At 49.3% G+C, this 11,801-nt stretch overlaps 1 protein-coding gene across 4 annotated transcripts in view; it reads right to left on the reverse strand.

The window, feature by feature from the left end:
* ACACB (acetyl-CoA carboxylase beta) overlaps positions 1–11,801 on the reverse strand; it is a 132,744-nt gene that overhangs the window by 107,128 nt on the left and 13,815 nt on the right. The window lies entirely within an intron of this gene.

The following is an 11,801-nucleotide window of genomic DNA, read 5'->3' on the forward strand; positions in this document are numbered from 1 at the left end:
CAGAGTACATCATGAGAAACGCTGGGCTGGAAGAAACACAAGCTGGAATCAAGATTGCCGGGAGAAATATCAATAACCTCAGATATGCAGATGACACCAGCCTTATGGCAGAAAGTGAAGAGGAGCTAAAAAGCCTCTTGATGAAAGTGAAAGAGGAGAGTGAAAAAGTTGGCTTAAAGCTCAACATTCAGAAAACGAAGATCATGGCATCTGGTCCCATCACTTCATGGGAAATAGATGGGGAAACAGTGGAAACAGTGTCAGACTTTATTTTGGGGGACTCCAAAATCACTGCAGATGGTGACTGCAGCCATGAAATGAAAAGACACTTACTCCTCGGAAGGAAAGTTATGACCAACCTAGACAGCATATTGAAAAGCAGAGACATTACCTTGCCAACAAAGGTCCGTCTAGTCAAGGCTATAGTTTTCCTGTGGTCATGTATGGATGTGAGAGTTGGACTGTGAAGAAAGCTGAGCACCGAAGAATTAATGTTTTTGAACTGTGGTGTTGGAGAAGACTCTTGAGAGTCCCTTGGACTGCAAGTGGAGAGCCTAAGCTACTCCATCTTGTAAAAGAACTCCATTTTGTAAAGTTCCAGGCAAAAAGACTTAGACTTTGGATATTACCCAACCTTGCCCCACTGCCCACGAGCCAATCGGCCCTCGGGTTAAACCTCCTGACTTTACGTTCGCCCCCGCTGAACGGCCGGAGGCTGTTGCCCTACTTTCGGTTTTGCCGCCAGACTCCCGGAGGTCTATTTCTTCTGTCTCTCTGTCCGTCTGTGTGGCTGTCTGTATTGTCTGTGTTAATTTACCAACATCTGACTGATCCAGGAACGATGGGGCAACGTCAGTCTAACCCTACTCCTCTATCTCTGACGACTGAGCATTTTAAAAAGGTCAAGATGCATACTCATGACCTCAGTGTAGAAATTAAGAAAAATAAACATTACTTTTTGCAGCACAGAATAGCCATTATTCCATGTGGGCTGGCCTTCAGAAGGCACGTTTGACTTGGAAACTGCGCACCGAGTCTGAGACACCATCTTCCGACCGCGGATTGGACACCCTGACCAAGTCCCCTATATCATAGTGTGGGAAAATATCATAGTGCACCCCCCTCCTTGGGTAACATCTTTCTTGCCTCAACAGGAACTTTCTACCACTCAGGTGTTAGTGACATGGGGAGGAGAGAACCTGAAGAAACCCAAGGAAACTGGACTGACGGTGCTACTATATCCCATCTGGCAGGGAGGCACAGAAGAACTTCTCTTTCCTCCTCCTTCTCAACTCCCCGAATCACCACCGGCCCCCGTTATCCCGTCACCCAGGGGCGAAATACAGGGTGGCGGACCCACACAAAATACTCGCCACAGGCGAGCCCTACCCCAGGAGGGACCAGCAGACTCGACAATTGCCCTCCCCTTACGAGTGGCCGGTCCCCCTGATGAGGAAGGAAACCAACCTCATCAATACTGGCCCTTTTCTACTAGTGACCTATATAACTGGAGATCCCAAAATGCTAAGTTTTCAGATAACCATAGAGATCTAACTAACCTTCTGGAGACTGCTTTTTACTCATCAGCCCACCTGGGACGACTGCCAACAACTGCTCCAGATTCTTTTCACCACAGAAGAGAGAGAGAGAAAAAACAGAATGAGGCCTGGAAAATGGTCCCAGGGATAAATGGAGAACCCACCACTAAGATAGATGAAATTAACCTCTCTTTTCCTTTATCATGACCTGATTGGGACTACAACATGGCACGAGGTAAGGAGAGGCTCTGGGTCTACCGCCAGACTCTGCAAGGAAACCTACTAACTTAGCTAGAGTAGGAAATGTTCAGCAGGGCCCCACCAAAAGTCCAGCAGCCTTCCTGGAAAGGCTAACGGAAGCCTTTAGACAATACACCCCCATGGACCCAGAAGTGGAAGGCACCCAGGCTGCTTTAATAATGCACTTTCTCAACCAGGCAGCTCCTGACATTAGAAAGAAGCTCCAAAAATTAGAACGCCTGGGCGAAAAGAGCATCCAGGATCTAATAACAGTGGCAGAAAGGGTCTACAACACCCGCGAAACCCCCGAGGAAAAGCAAACCAAAGCGGCAGACCGCCAAACCCGTAATACGGCGGCGTGCATCCTGCCGGCTGCAACGGTTCCTGACTCGGAAAAAAAAAGGGAACACTGGCTGTGTCGGCTGGCCACTGAAGGTAAGAGCCGCCCCCGAACGCGACCAACATTGGGAAAAAACCAATGTGCCTATTGTAAAGAAGAGGGACATTGGGCTAAAGAATGTCCCAAAAAGACAAAGAAGGGGCCACAAAAGACCCCCATCCTGGCTGTTGAAGAGCTGAGCAATTAGGGGGGATGGGGTTCGGTGCCCCTCCCCGAACCCAGCATAACCTTAAGAGTGGAGGAGACCCCAATTGACTTCCTTGTCGATACGGGGGCTCAATATTCAGTTTTGTTGGAGCCCCAGGGAAAACTGGCTGGAAAGACCTCTTGGGTGCAGGGGGCCCCTGGAATGAAACAATACCAATGGACGACCCGAAGATCAGTGGACTTGGGTGCAGGCCAGGCATCCCACTCTTTCACGGTCATTCCGGAATGTCCCTTCCCACTGTTGGGAAGAGACCTGTTAACCAAAATGGGGGCCCAGATTCATTTCCTCCCAGGAGAAACTAAAATACTTGACCAGGCGGGCAGGCCGATACAGGCAGTAACTATTCAATTAGAAGATGAATATCGGCTGCACCAGAAACCTACATTGCCCCCGGTGGACATTCAAAAATGGTTAGATGAATTCCCCGAAGCATGGGCTGGAACAGGGGGAACCAGCTTCGCCAGACACTGCCCTCCTGTGTACATAGAACTCAAGCCAGGGGCTGACCCAGTCCAGGTCAGACAATACCCCATGACTCTAGAGACCTGACAGGGGATCACCCCCCATATCCACAGGCTCCTAGCCCAGAAAATCTTGAGACTCTGCCAGTCAGCCTGGAACACCCCCCTGCTCCCTGTCAAAACACCAAATTCTTGTGACTATGGGCCAGTGCAGGATTTACGAGAGGTCAACCGCCGGGTATTAGATATTCACCCCACTGTGCCAAACCCTTACAATCTCCTGAGCTCCATCCCACCGGACCATCACTGGTACACGGTCTTGGATTTAAAGGGCGCTTTCTTCAGCCTTCCCCTGGCACCCAAGAGCCAGGACCTTTTTGCTTTTGAATGGTCAGACCCGGAAGAAGGAATCAATGGCTGGCTGACCTGGACCCAGCTGCCACAGGGCTTTAAAAATTCTCCCACCATCTTTGACGAGGCCCTCCATGAAGATCTGGGTGAGTTCAGACAACAACACCCCCAGCTCACCTTGTTACAGTATGTAGATGACCTCTTATTTGCAGCAAAAGATCAACAGACTTGCCTTTGGGAGCCCGAGAACTACTGCAGACCCTTGGAAAATTAGGGTATCGAGCCTCGGCCAAAAAGGCTCAGATATGCCAGCCAGAGGTCACCTACCTAGGGTATGTATTAAGGGAAGGGCAGAGATGGCTGTCAGAGGCACAGAAGGAGACGGTACTCAAAATCCCTAGCCCAGGTTCACCTCGAAGGGTGAGAGAATTTTGGGGGTCCGCTGGCTTCTGCCGTCTTTGGATCCCAAATTATGCAGAACTGGCTAAACCCTTATATGAAGCCACAAAAAGTACCACCCCTTTCAGTTGGATGGAGCAGGTGGAGACCGCTTTCAAGACTATTAAAACGGCCCTGCTGTCAGCTCCCTCCCGAGGGTTGCCTGATGTTACAAAACCCTTTCTCCTTTATGTAGATGAAAAACAAGGAGTGGCAAAGGGGGTACTGGTGCAGCACCTGGGACCTTGGAAGCGGCCGGTGGCTTACTTGTCTAAACGCCTAGACCCCGCGGCGTCAGGCTGGCCCCCACGCCTCCGCATGACTGCAGCAGTGGCCCTAACAGTCAAGGATGCAGATAAACTGACCCTGGGGCAAGAGTTGCATATCACCGCCCCCCAAGCCATTGAGGGTGTCCTAAAACAACCCCCAGATAGGTGGATCAGCAACGCTAGGCTGACCCACTACCAGAGACTACTGCTAAACCCCTCCAGAATCATCTTTCTGCAGCCTACTGCTCTCAGTCCGGCTACACTGCTTCCTAACCCGGATTTGGAAGCCCCGATCCATGACTGCAGCGACATACTAGCCCAGGTACATGGAACGCGAGAGGACTTACAAGATCGCCCTCTAGCGGATGCTGAAGTTACCTGGTATACGGATGGAAGCAGTTTCGTCCGAGATGGGCTCAGGTATACAGGGGCAGCGGTAACCACAGAAACCCAAATCGTGTGGGCGGAAGCGCTACCTCCGGGCACTTCAGCTCAAAGGGCTGAACTAATCGCCCTAACAAAAGCCCTTCAGTTGGGAAAGGACAAAAAACTTAACATCATTACCGATAGCCGATCCGCCTTTGCTACTGCCCATATACACAGAGCCATCTACAGAGAGAGAGGCCTCCTCACGGCCGAGGGTAAAACGATCAAAAAATAAAGAAGAAATAAAAGCCCTCCTTGCTGCATTATGGCTGCCTAAAAAATTAGCCATAATACACTGCCCGGGACACCAAAAGTCAGGCACTCTGACTTAAAGGGAAACAATTTGGCGGACAGGGCAGCCCGAGAGGCCGCCCAGGGCACCGTGATAGAAGCCACCCTTCAACTGCCCGACCCCGGGAGCCCCTTACTGCCAGCTCTACCCAACTACTCACCAAAAGACTTGGACTGGATAAAAAGTTAGCCTATGACCCAACAACTGGCCGGGTGGTGGAGGGCAGCGGACAGCTCCCCAATCCTCCCAGAAGAACTGGGAAAGCAGGTGTTACTGAGGATGCACCACGCCACTCACCTGGGAACCCGCAAGATGCAGGACCTGATTAGACATGCCAAGATTACCATGAAAAACGTCAGGTCAACGACAGAAGATACAGTATTCAACTGCAAGGCCTGCCAGCTCACTAACGCTGTCCCTCATCCGACCAGCCAAGGACCTAGAGAACGCGGGAGCCGGCCAGGAGCCTACTAGGAGGTGGACTTTACTGAGGTAAAACCGGGTAAATATGGATATAAATACCTGCTGGAGTTCACAGATACCTTTTCAGGGTAGGTAGAAGCTTTCCCCACCAAGACAGAGACAGCACAGGTGGTGGCCAAAAAGCTGATTGAAGACATCTTGCCGCTGTTCGGGTTTCCTGCACAGGTGGGGTCAGACAGTGGGCCAGCCTTCGTATTGCAGGTAAGCCAGGGAGTAGCCCAGGCCTTGGGGACTGAATGGAGGCTGCATTGCGCTTACAGACCTCAGAGCTCAGGACAGGTAGAAAGGATGAATAGAACTCTTAAAGAAACATTAACAAAACTAGTTGCTGAGACTGGCGGGGACTGGGTGGCTCTCCTCCCCTTTGCCCTATACCGGGTACGAAACTCCCCCGTACCAACTGGGACTTAGCCCCTTCGAAATTATGTATGGGATACCTCCCCCAATAATTCCTAATCTAAAAATAGAGGTACTAAAAGAGATAGATGATCAAAGATTACTTTTTTGTCTCCGGTCCTTACAGTACTCCCACAGGGGCACATGGAAGAGACTTAAGATGTTATATGAATCAGGCCCTCCACCTGAACCCCACCGCTACCGGCCAGGAGATTGGGTGTACGTGCGCCGTCATCGTCAAGAGACCCTAGAGCCCAGGTGGAAGCGGCCTTTCCTAGTCGTCTTGACAACACCTACTGCTCTCAAGGTTGATGGCATCTCCGCTTAGGGTTCACCACACCCACGTACGGCCTGCGGACCTGTTCGCCTTACGAGAAGAATTCCTCCCCCAGTGGAAGGCCAAACTGGACAAAACCAACTCACTCAAACTAAAGCTACAGAGATGGTAAAAGTACTGTTTGTACTGTTGCCCCTACGGCTTAGTGTTGCCACTAATCCTCATCAACCCATGAATTTGAGCTGGATCATTCTGAGTGCAACTACCGCGGAAGTAATTAACTCTCCCTCGTCCATCTATCCTAAAAACACTTGGTGGCCGGATTTAGAATTTTACCTTTGTCTTCTGGCTGCGGGATCTTGGGACATCGGCGACTGGGAAGTAAAAATGCCAGGAAAACCAGAATGCGGGGCCGGTATTAATCGCTGTAATACTCGACCCCCTACCAACTCAGGACCTGGATGCAGCCACCCCATTCAATGGGCAGCCTTGTGGGACACTGCCCTCTACATGTGCCCTGGGGGAAGACAAAACCGGGCGACAGTTAATAACTGTGGGGGGGGCAGATAAATTTTACTGTGCCGTTTGGGGGTGCGAGTCCACGGGGGACTATCGACTGGGAACCCCCTACTAGAAGAGACTTGATCACTTTGAGTCGTGTCCCAGGACCCGCCAGATCTGACTGGAAGGCATGGGTGGGGGGGAGGTCTCTCATTGTGGGGCCCTGTATAGGGTTTCTTTGTAACCCAGTTAGACTTAAATTCTCAACTAAAGGAAAGAGGTTCCCTAGCTGGGAGGCAGGACAATCTTGGGGCCTCCGGCTATATCAATCTGGGTATGATAATGGATTATTATTCACTATTAGGCTGAAAGTACAACCCATCCAGACAGGCCCAAGCCAAGGCATAGGGCCTAATCCTGTCTTAGTGCCCAGAGAACCTACCCGAGCGCCTCCTGAGCCCAGCCTTACCAATACAAACAACCCTCCTCAGATCAACTTTACAGAACCCGATGTCAGAGATGATCAGCCCGATGTTAAAGACGATCAAGACCCATTATTTGACATGACAGTTAGTACCTATCGGGTCCTGAACTCCACCCGTCCAGACCTGACCGATGGTTGCTGGTTATGTTATGACATCAAACCCCCTTATTCTGAAGGTATAGCTGTCCCGGGAAATAACATCCAAACAAAAGACCACAGGGCCTGCTGCTGGCAGCAAAGAGGGGACGCAAGATTAACCCTCCGAAGAGTGACAGGACAGGGCCTCTGTGTAGGAGATGCTCCCCAAGCCTACCGGCACTGTTGCAATACCACAGACTCTGGAGAAACAACTGAATACCTAATACCGCCCCAAGAAAATTGGTGGGCATGCTCCACGGGCCTAGCACCTTGTATACGTGGGCAAGTATTAAAGGACTCGAAAGACTTCTGTGTGTTAGTACTACTAGTCTCCCGATTGTTCTATCAGTCTAATGATGAATTCCTTCAACGACTGGGGGACTCTCACCGAGTCAAAAGAGAACCAGTTACGGCTTTAACCCTCACAGTCTTGGGGTTGGGAGCAGCCAGGGCAGCAACCGGAATCTCTTCATTAGTGCTACAAAATCAACACTCTTCCAGCCTAAGGGCAGCCATTGATCTTGATATTGAGTGACTAGAAAGCTCAATTAGTCACCTTCAAGAATCATTGAGTTCCCTGGCAGAAGTAGTACTACAGAATAGAAGAGGGCTAGACCTGGTTTTCCTCCAACAAGGAGGTCTATGCTCCGCGCTAGGAGAAGCGTGCTGCTTCTACGTGGACCACTCAGGGATAATCAGGGAATCTCTGGCCAAAATAAGAGAGGGACTGAATCAGAGAAAAAGAGAAAGGGAAAAGTCTCAGAGTTGGTTTGAATCCTGGTTCAGTTCCTCTCCCTGGCTCACGACCCTCATATCTTCTCTGGCTGGGCCCCTCATCATTTCACTCTTGCTATTCACCTTTGGACTGTGTTTACTAAATAAGTTGATAAACTTTATCAAAGGCCGCATCAACATGGTGCAGCTTATGGTGCTTAGGTCCCAATATGCAGCCCTACCAAACCCACCCCTGGTAAAAGACAATATAAAGCCAACTACAGACCCATGATTGGGTCTGTCTTGGGGCCTTGAGAAGGGGGGAATGGAGAGCCTGAGCTACTCCATCTTGTAAAAGAACTCCATTTTGTAAAGTTCCGGGCAAAAAGACTTCGACTTTGGATATTACCCAACCTTGCCCCACTGCCCACGAGCCAACTGGCCCTCAGGTTAAACCTCCTGACTTTACGTTCAGGAACTTGTGATTTACCTTGAAAGTAAAAACCAATCAGGAATCAACACACAACCCTATAGACGAAGGTAACCAATCAGATGTCCTTCAGCCTGAGAATCCCCTTTTACCTGAATATTCCCTATATAAGCAATGTGACTCGAAACTCGGGGCTCCTCCCTATAGCCGCTGTGTCGGTATCGGTGGGAACCCCAGCTCGAGCTTGGTAATAAAAGCTCTCTTGCTTTTGCATCGGATATCGGCTCCCTGGTTGTCATTGGGAGATTTCGCAACTTGGGCATAACACAAGGAGATCCAACCAGTCCATTCTAAAGGAGATCAGTCTTGGGTGTTCGTTGGAAGAACTGATGCTAAAGCTGAAACTCCAATACTTTGGCCACCTCATGCGAAGAGCTGACTCACCGGAAAAGACCCTGATGCTGGGAGGGATTGGGGGCAGGAGGAGAAGGAGACGACAGAGGATGAGATGGCTGGATGGCATCACCGACTCGATGGACATGAGTTTGGGTGAACTCTGGGAGTTGGTGATGGACAGGGAGGCCTGGTGTGCTGCGATTCATGGGGTCACAAAGAGTCGGACACAACTGAACAACTGAACTGAAACCTATAACTATTATTAGTACAGCTTTATTTGTTTTAAATTTTTTAAACTTACCACAGGGAGATATCTTATCAAGAGCAGAAAAGCATTTCAAGGAACTGAAGTACACGTCTCTTCCTCTGCCCATTTGGTACCAAGACGAGTCAACGAAACAATGGAAATCTGGAAAACTAATCTTACAGGGAAAGGGGTATGCTTGTATTTCCCCAGATGGATCCAACGAACTCACATGGCTTCCTCTTCGGAAGATTCGACCCAAGGGGGCCCTCGGCCTTCAAAATGGAGACGGGACAACAAGGACCCCAGGTGGAAGAGATTCCAACATGGGCCCACTGTGGCACTAAAGATCTCCAGGAAGCGCCGCCCTCGGCGGCATCACCCTTATGATCTCCCCACTTGGCGACAAATAAAAACCCTTACTAATCAAGCTGGAAATCTGGTCTAACAGGGACTGCCTCGGAGCCCTGAATACATTCTCCTGGCAATGCTGTCTTTTGGCCTGTACCTCCCCCCACTCCCACTTGAGCTCTGACTAATCAAGTTTACACACCCAACCCCCCTCTATTGCAGGTCATAGAATGGACAGAGAAAAGACCGACCGTATCAACCAATGACTCCACCCATATGCCCCCTCCCTGAGACCGAAAGGGCTCACACCCTGGGGAGGAGGGAAAACTAACATTTCTTTAGGCTGTAAAGTCCTTCCCTTGTGCCTGGGCCCAGCAGAACTGTGCATAAACGTCAGCTGACAGACTTGGGCTTCAGCCCTGCCTCCCAAAAAGGATTTTCGGACTTGCTTAGACTATTTACTGCCCTTTCTTTGTCTGTGAACCATGTTTATACTACTGAGACTTTAGGGAAAGTGTTAGGGAAAGAGTTAGGGAAAGAACAAAGAACATTATGCAAAAGGTTTACTTATAAGAACTTTACATATACTCCTGTTTGTTGGGACAAATGTCAAGCCAGATCAGGAAGATTAATGTGTGGGGCTAATCATACAATTGTTGATTGGGGACCCCAAGGTATGTGGTTATCTAACTGCTCAGAAGAAATTAACAGCACGGTGTGTGACTATGTTACGCAAGTGACATGGAAGGTCACTGACACTACGATGGAGCATTACTATGACATAGGACTTCTTGTGTGGCCTAACCGTGGATTAGCCCCACCCCATCACCGAAGAACTTGGACCGGACATTTCACAGGGACCAGTCGTGGTCATAGTAACTATTTCTTTCGCTATAATCAGTCATATCTTATACAGGCCTGCGTTCCACTTCCTTTTGTTATAGCCATAGGCAAAGTATTACCCACAGCATCGGGTCTGGAACTATAACTTTGGTGATTGTCTTGGTAATTATATTTGTTGTTTATCATTGCCTTTCTATAAGGTTGGTTAATACTAAACAAACTCAATTGGTCAGGACCTTTTTTACAAATATAATAAACAGGGGGAACTGTCAGGAAGCATTTAACAGGAGGCTTCCTGCATCCTGTTTTGGATCTGTCATGAATCCTCTGTCCCTTATTAATTCCTGAATATTCAGGAATTAAGTGGAGTAGCAAGCTACTCCCAGGGGCTTAGGAATGCATGAATTTCCTTCGTTAGTTTTTCCATATGGTGATAAGTCACTATTTACGACCCTCTTCCTTTTTATGAACTGTATGGTAAAAGTGATCATTTACAACCCTCTCTCTTTCATATAATAGACTTGCCTGGTGGCTTTCATATGGATGATCTCATGTTTCCTTGATAACTTGTAAGTTTTGATATTATCTCTGCTGAAAATAGCTACCTTGTAAGGCAGTATAAATACCCACACAATGTTGAATAAAACGCCTTTGCTTCATCAGAGCTTGGGTCCCCGCATCTTCTCTCTCTCTCTCTCTCTCTCTCTCTCTCTCTCTCTCTCTCTCTCAGGCTGTTTCTCTGGAGTGCAGACCCTGCTGTGTTCACTTTCCTGCCCAGGCTTCTGAGACCCTCTCGAGAAGGCGCTCTGAGCCTTCACCCCATCGAGAGGGCGCCAGGTGCCTTCATGAACAGCGCAAGCCCCGTGTGAGGAGCTTTATTGGTTTTCTGTGTAAACCAAGGAATATCAGCCTCTTTCTCTCTCCTTTACTTTCTTATCATCAACTCCGGAACACCAGGTTCTGGTCCATTAAGGACCACAACACATTAGGAGCACAGAGCCTCAGCCCCTGGACCAACCGGGAAATCCCCGTGTTCCCTACTCTTGCCAGTGTGATGATTGTGGGGAGGGGGGTGGCCCACAGGCCATCATATGAGAACTTTTCACAAGTACATAGAGACAAACACGGAACTCTCTGAGAAAGCTCCTCTGAGCCTTAGTTTTCTCATCTGTAAAATGGGGATACCAATTCTTGCCCCATTTACAGGCCTTGAAGAAGGAATTCATAGGGCCTGGACTCCATCCTAGGCCTGTTCATGCTGATCATGCTCAGCCACCTTTTCGATGGACTCTGAACTCTGTGTTTAGTGCCTATGAAAACAACAACAGAAGGATAAGCCCCCCTCCAGACAGGGGAGCCTTGAAGATTACTCATCGCCTAAGAGAAAACATACACCATCACCCCTTCCTCCAGACAGGCCATAAATTTTTCTGTATCTGTTGGATATTGATTATTGGCTAATTGTTTGACTGTTTGAGCACATGAGCACACAGCACGTGAACGCTGGGGTTATTGGGATTGCATTTTCCTTGGTTTATGTAAGTCTCAAGGAATTTGGGGTGGTGGGTTCAGACATGTACTCACGGGGTATAAAAGATTTTCACAAATGCTGGTCGGGGTCCTTGGCTAAGAGGAGACTGCCCTGGGCCCGGCAGTGTAATAAACTGCGCTCCACTACCTGCAGTATCCTTCTGAGTGAGTGTGTTTCCCAGAATGCGTGGCTACAGCAGCCCCACCGCTGCTCTTTGAATAACCTCCAGAGCGTTTGCGTAAATGCCATCGGCGGCATCAAGGAGCCATCAGGCAGGCACAGCGCATTCAAGTTTCCAGTCCTCAGGACAGCCTGGTGGATGTTACGGCTACTGCGGTCCCTACTGCAGTCCCATTTCACAAGTCAGTAAACTGTGGCTCAGAGTTCAGT

The sequence above is a fragment of the Ovis aries genome, chromosome 17 (genome assembly GCF_016772045.2).
Source record: "Ovis aries strain OAR_USU_Benz2616 breed Rambouillet chromosome 17, ARS-UI_Ramb_v3.0, whole genome shotgun sequence".
Lineage (NCBI taxonomy): Eukaryota > Metazoa > Chordata > Mammalia > Artiodactyla > Bovidae > Ovis > Ovis aries.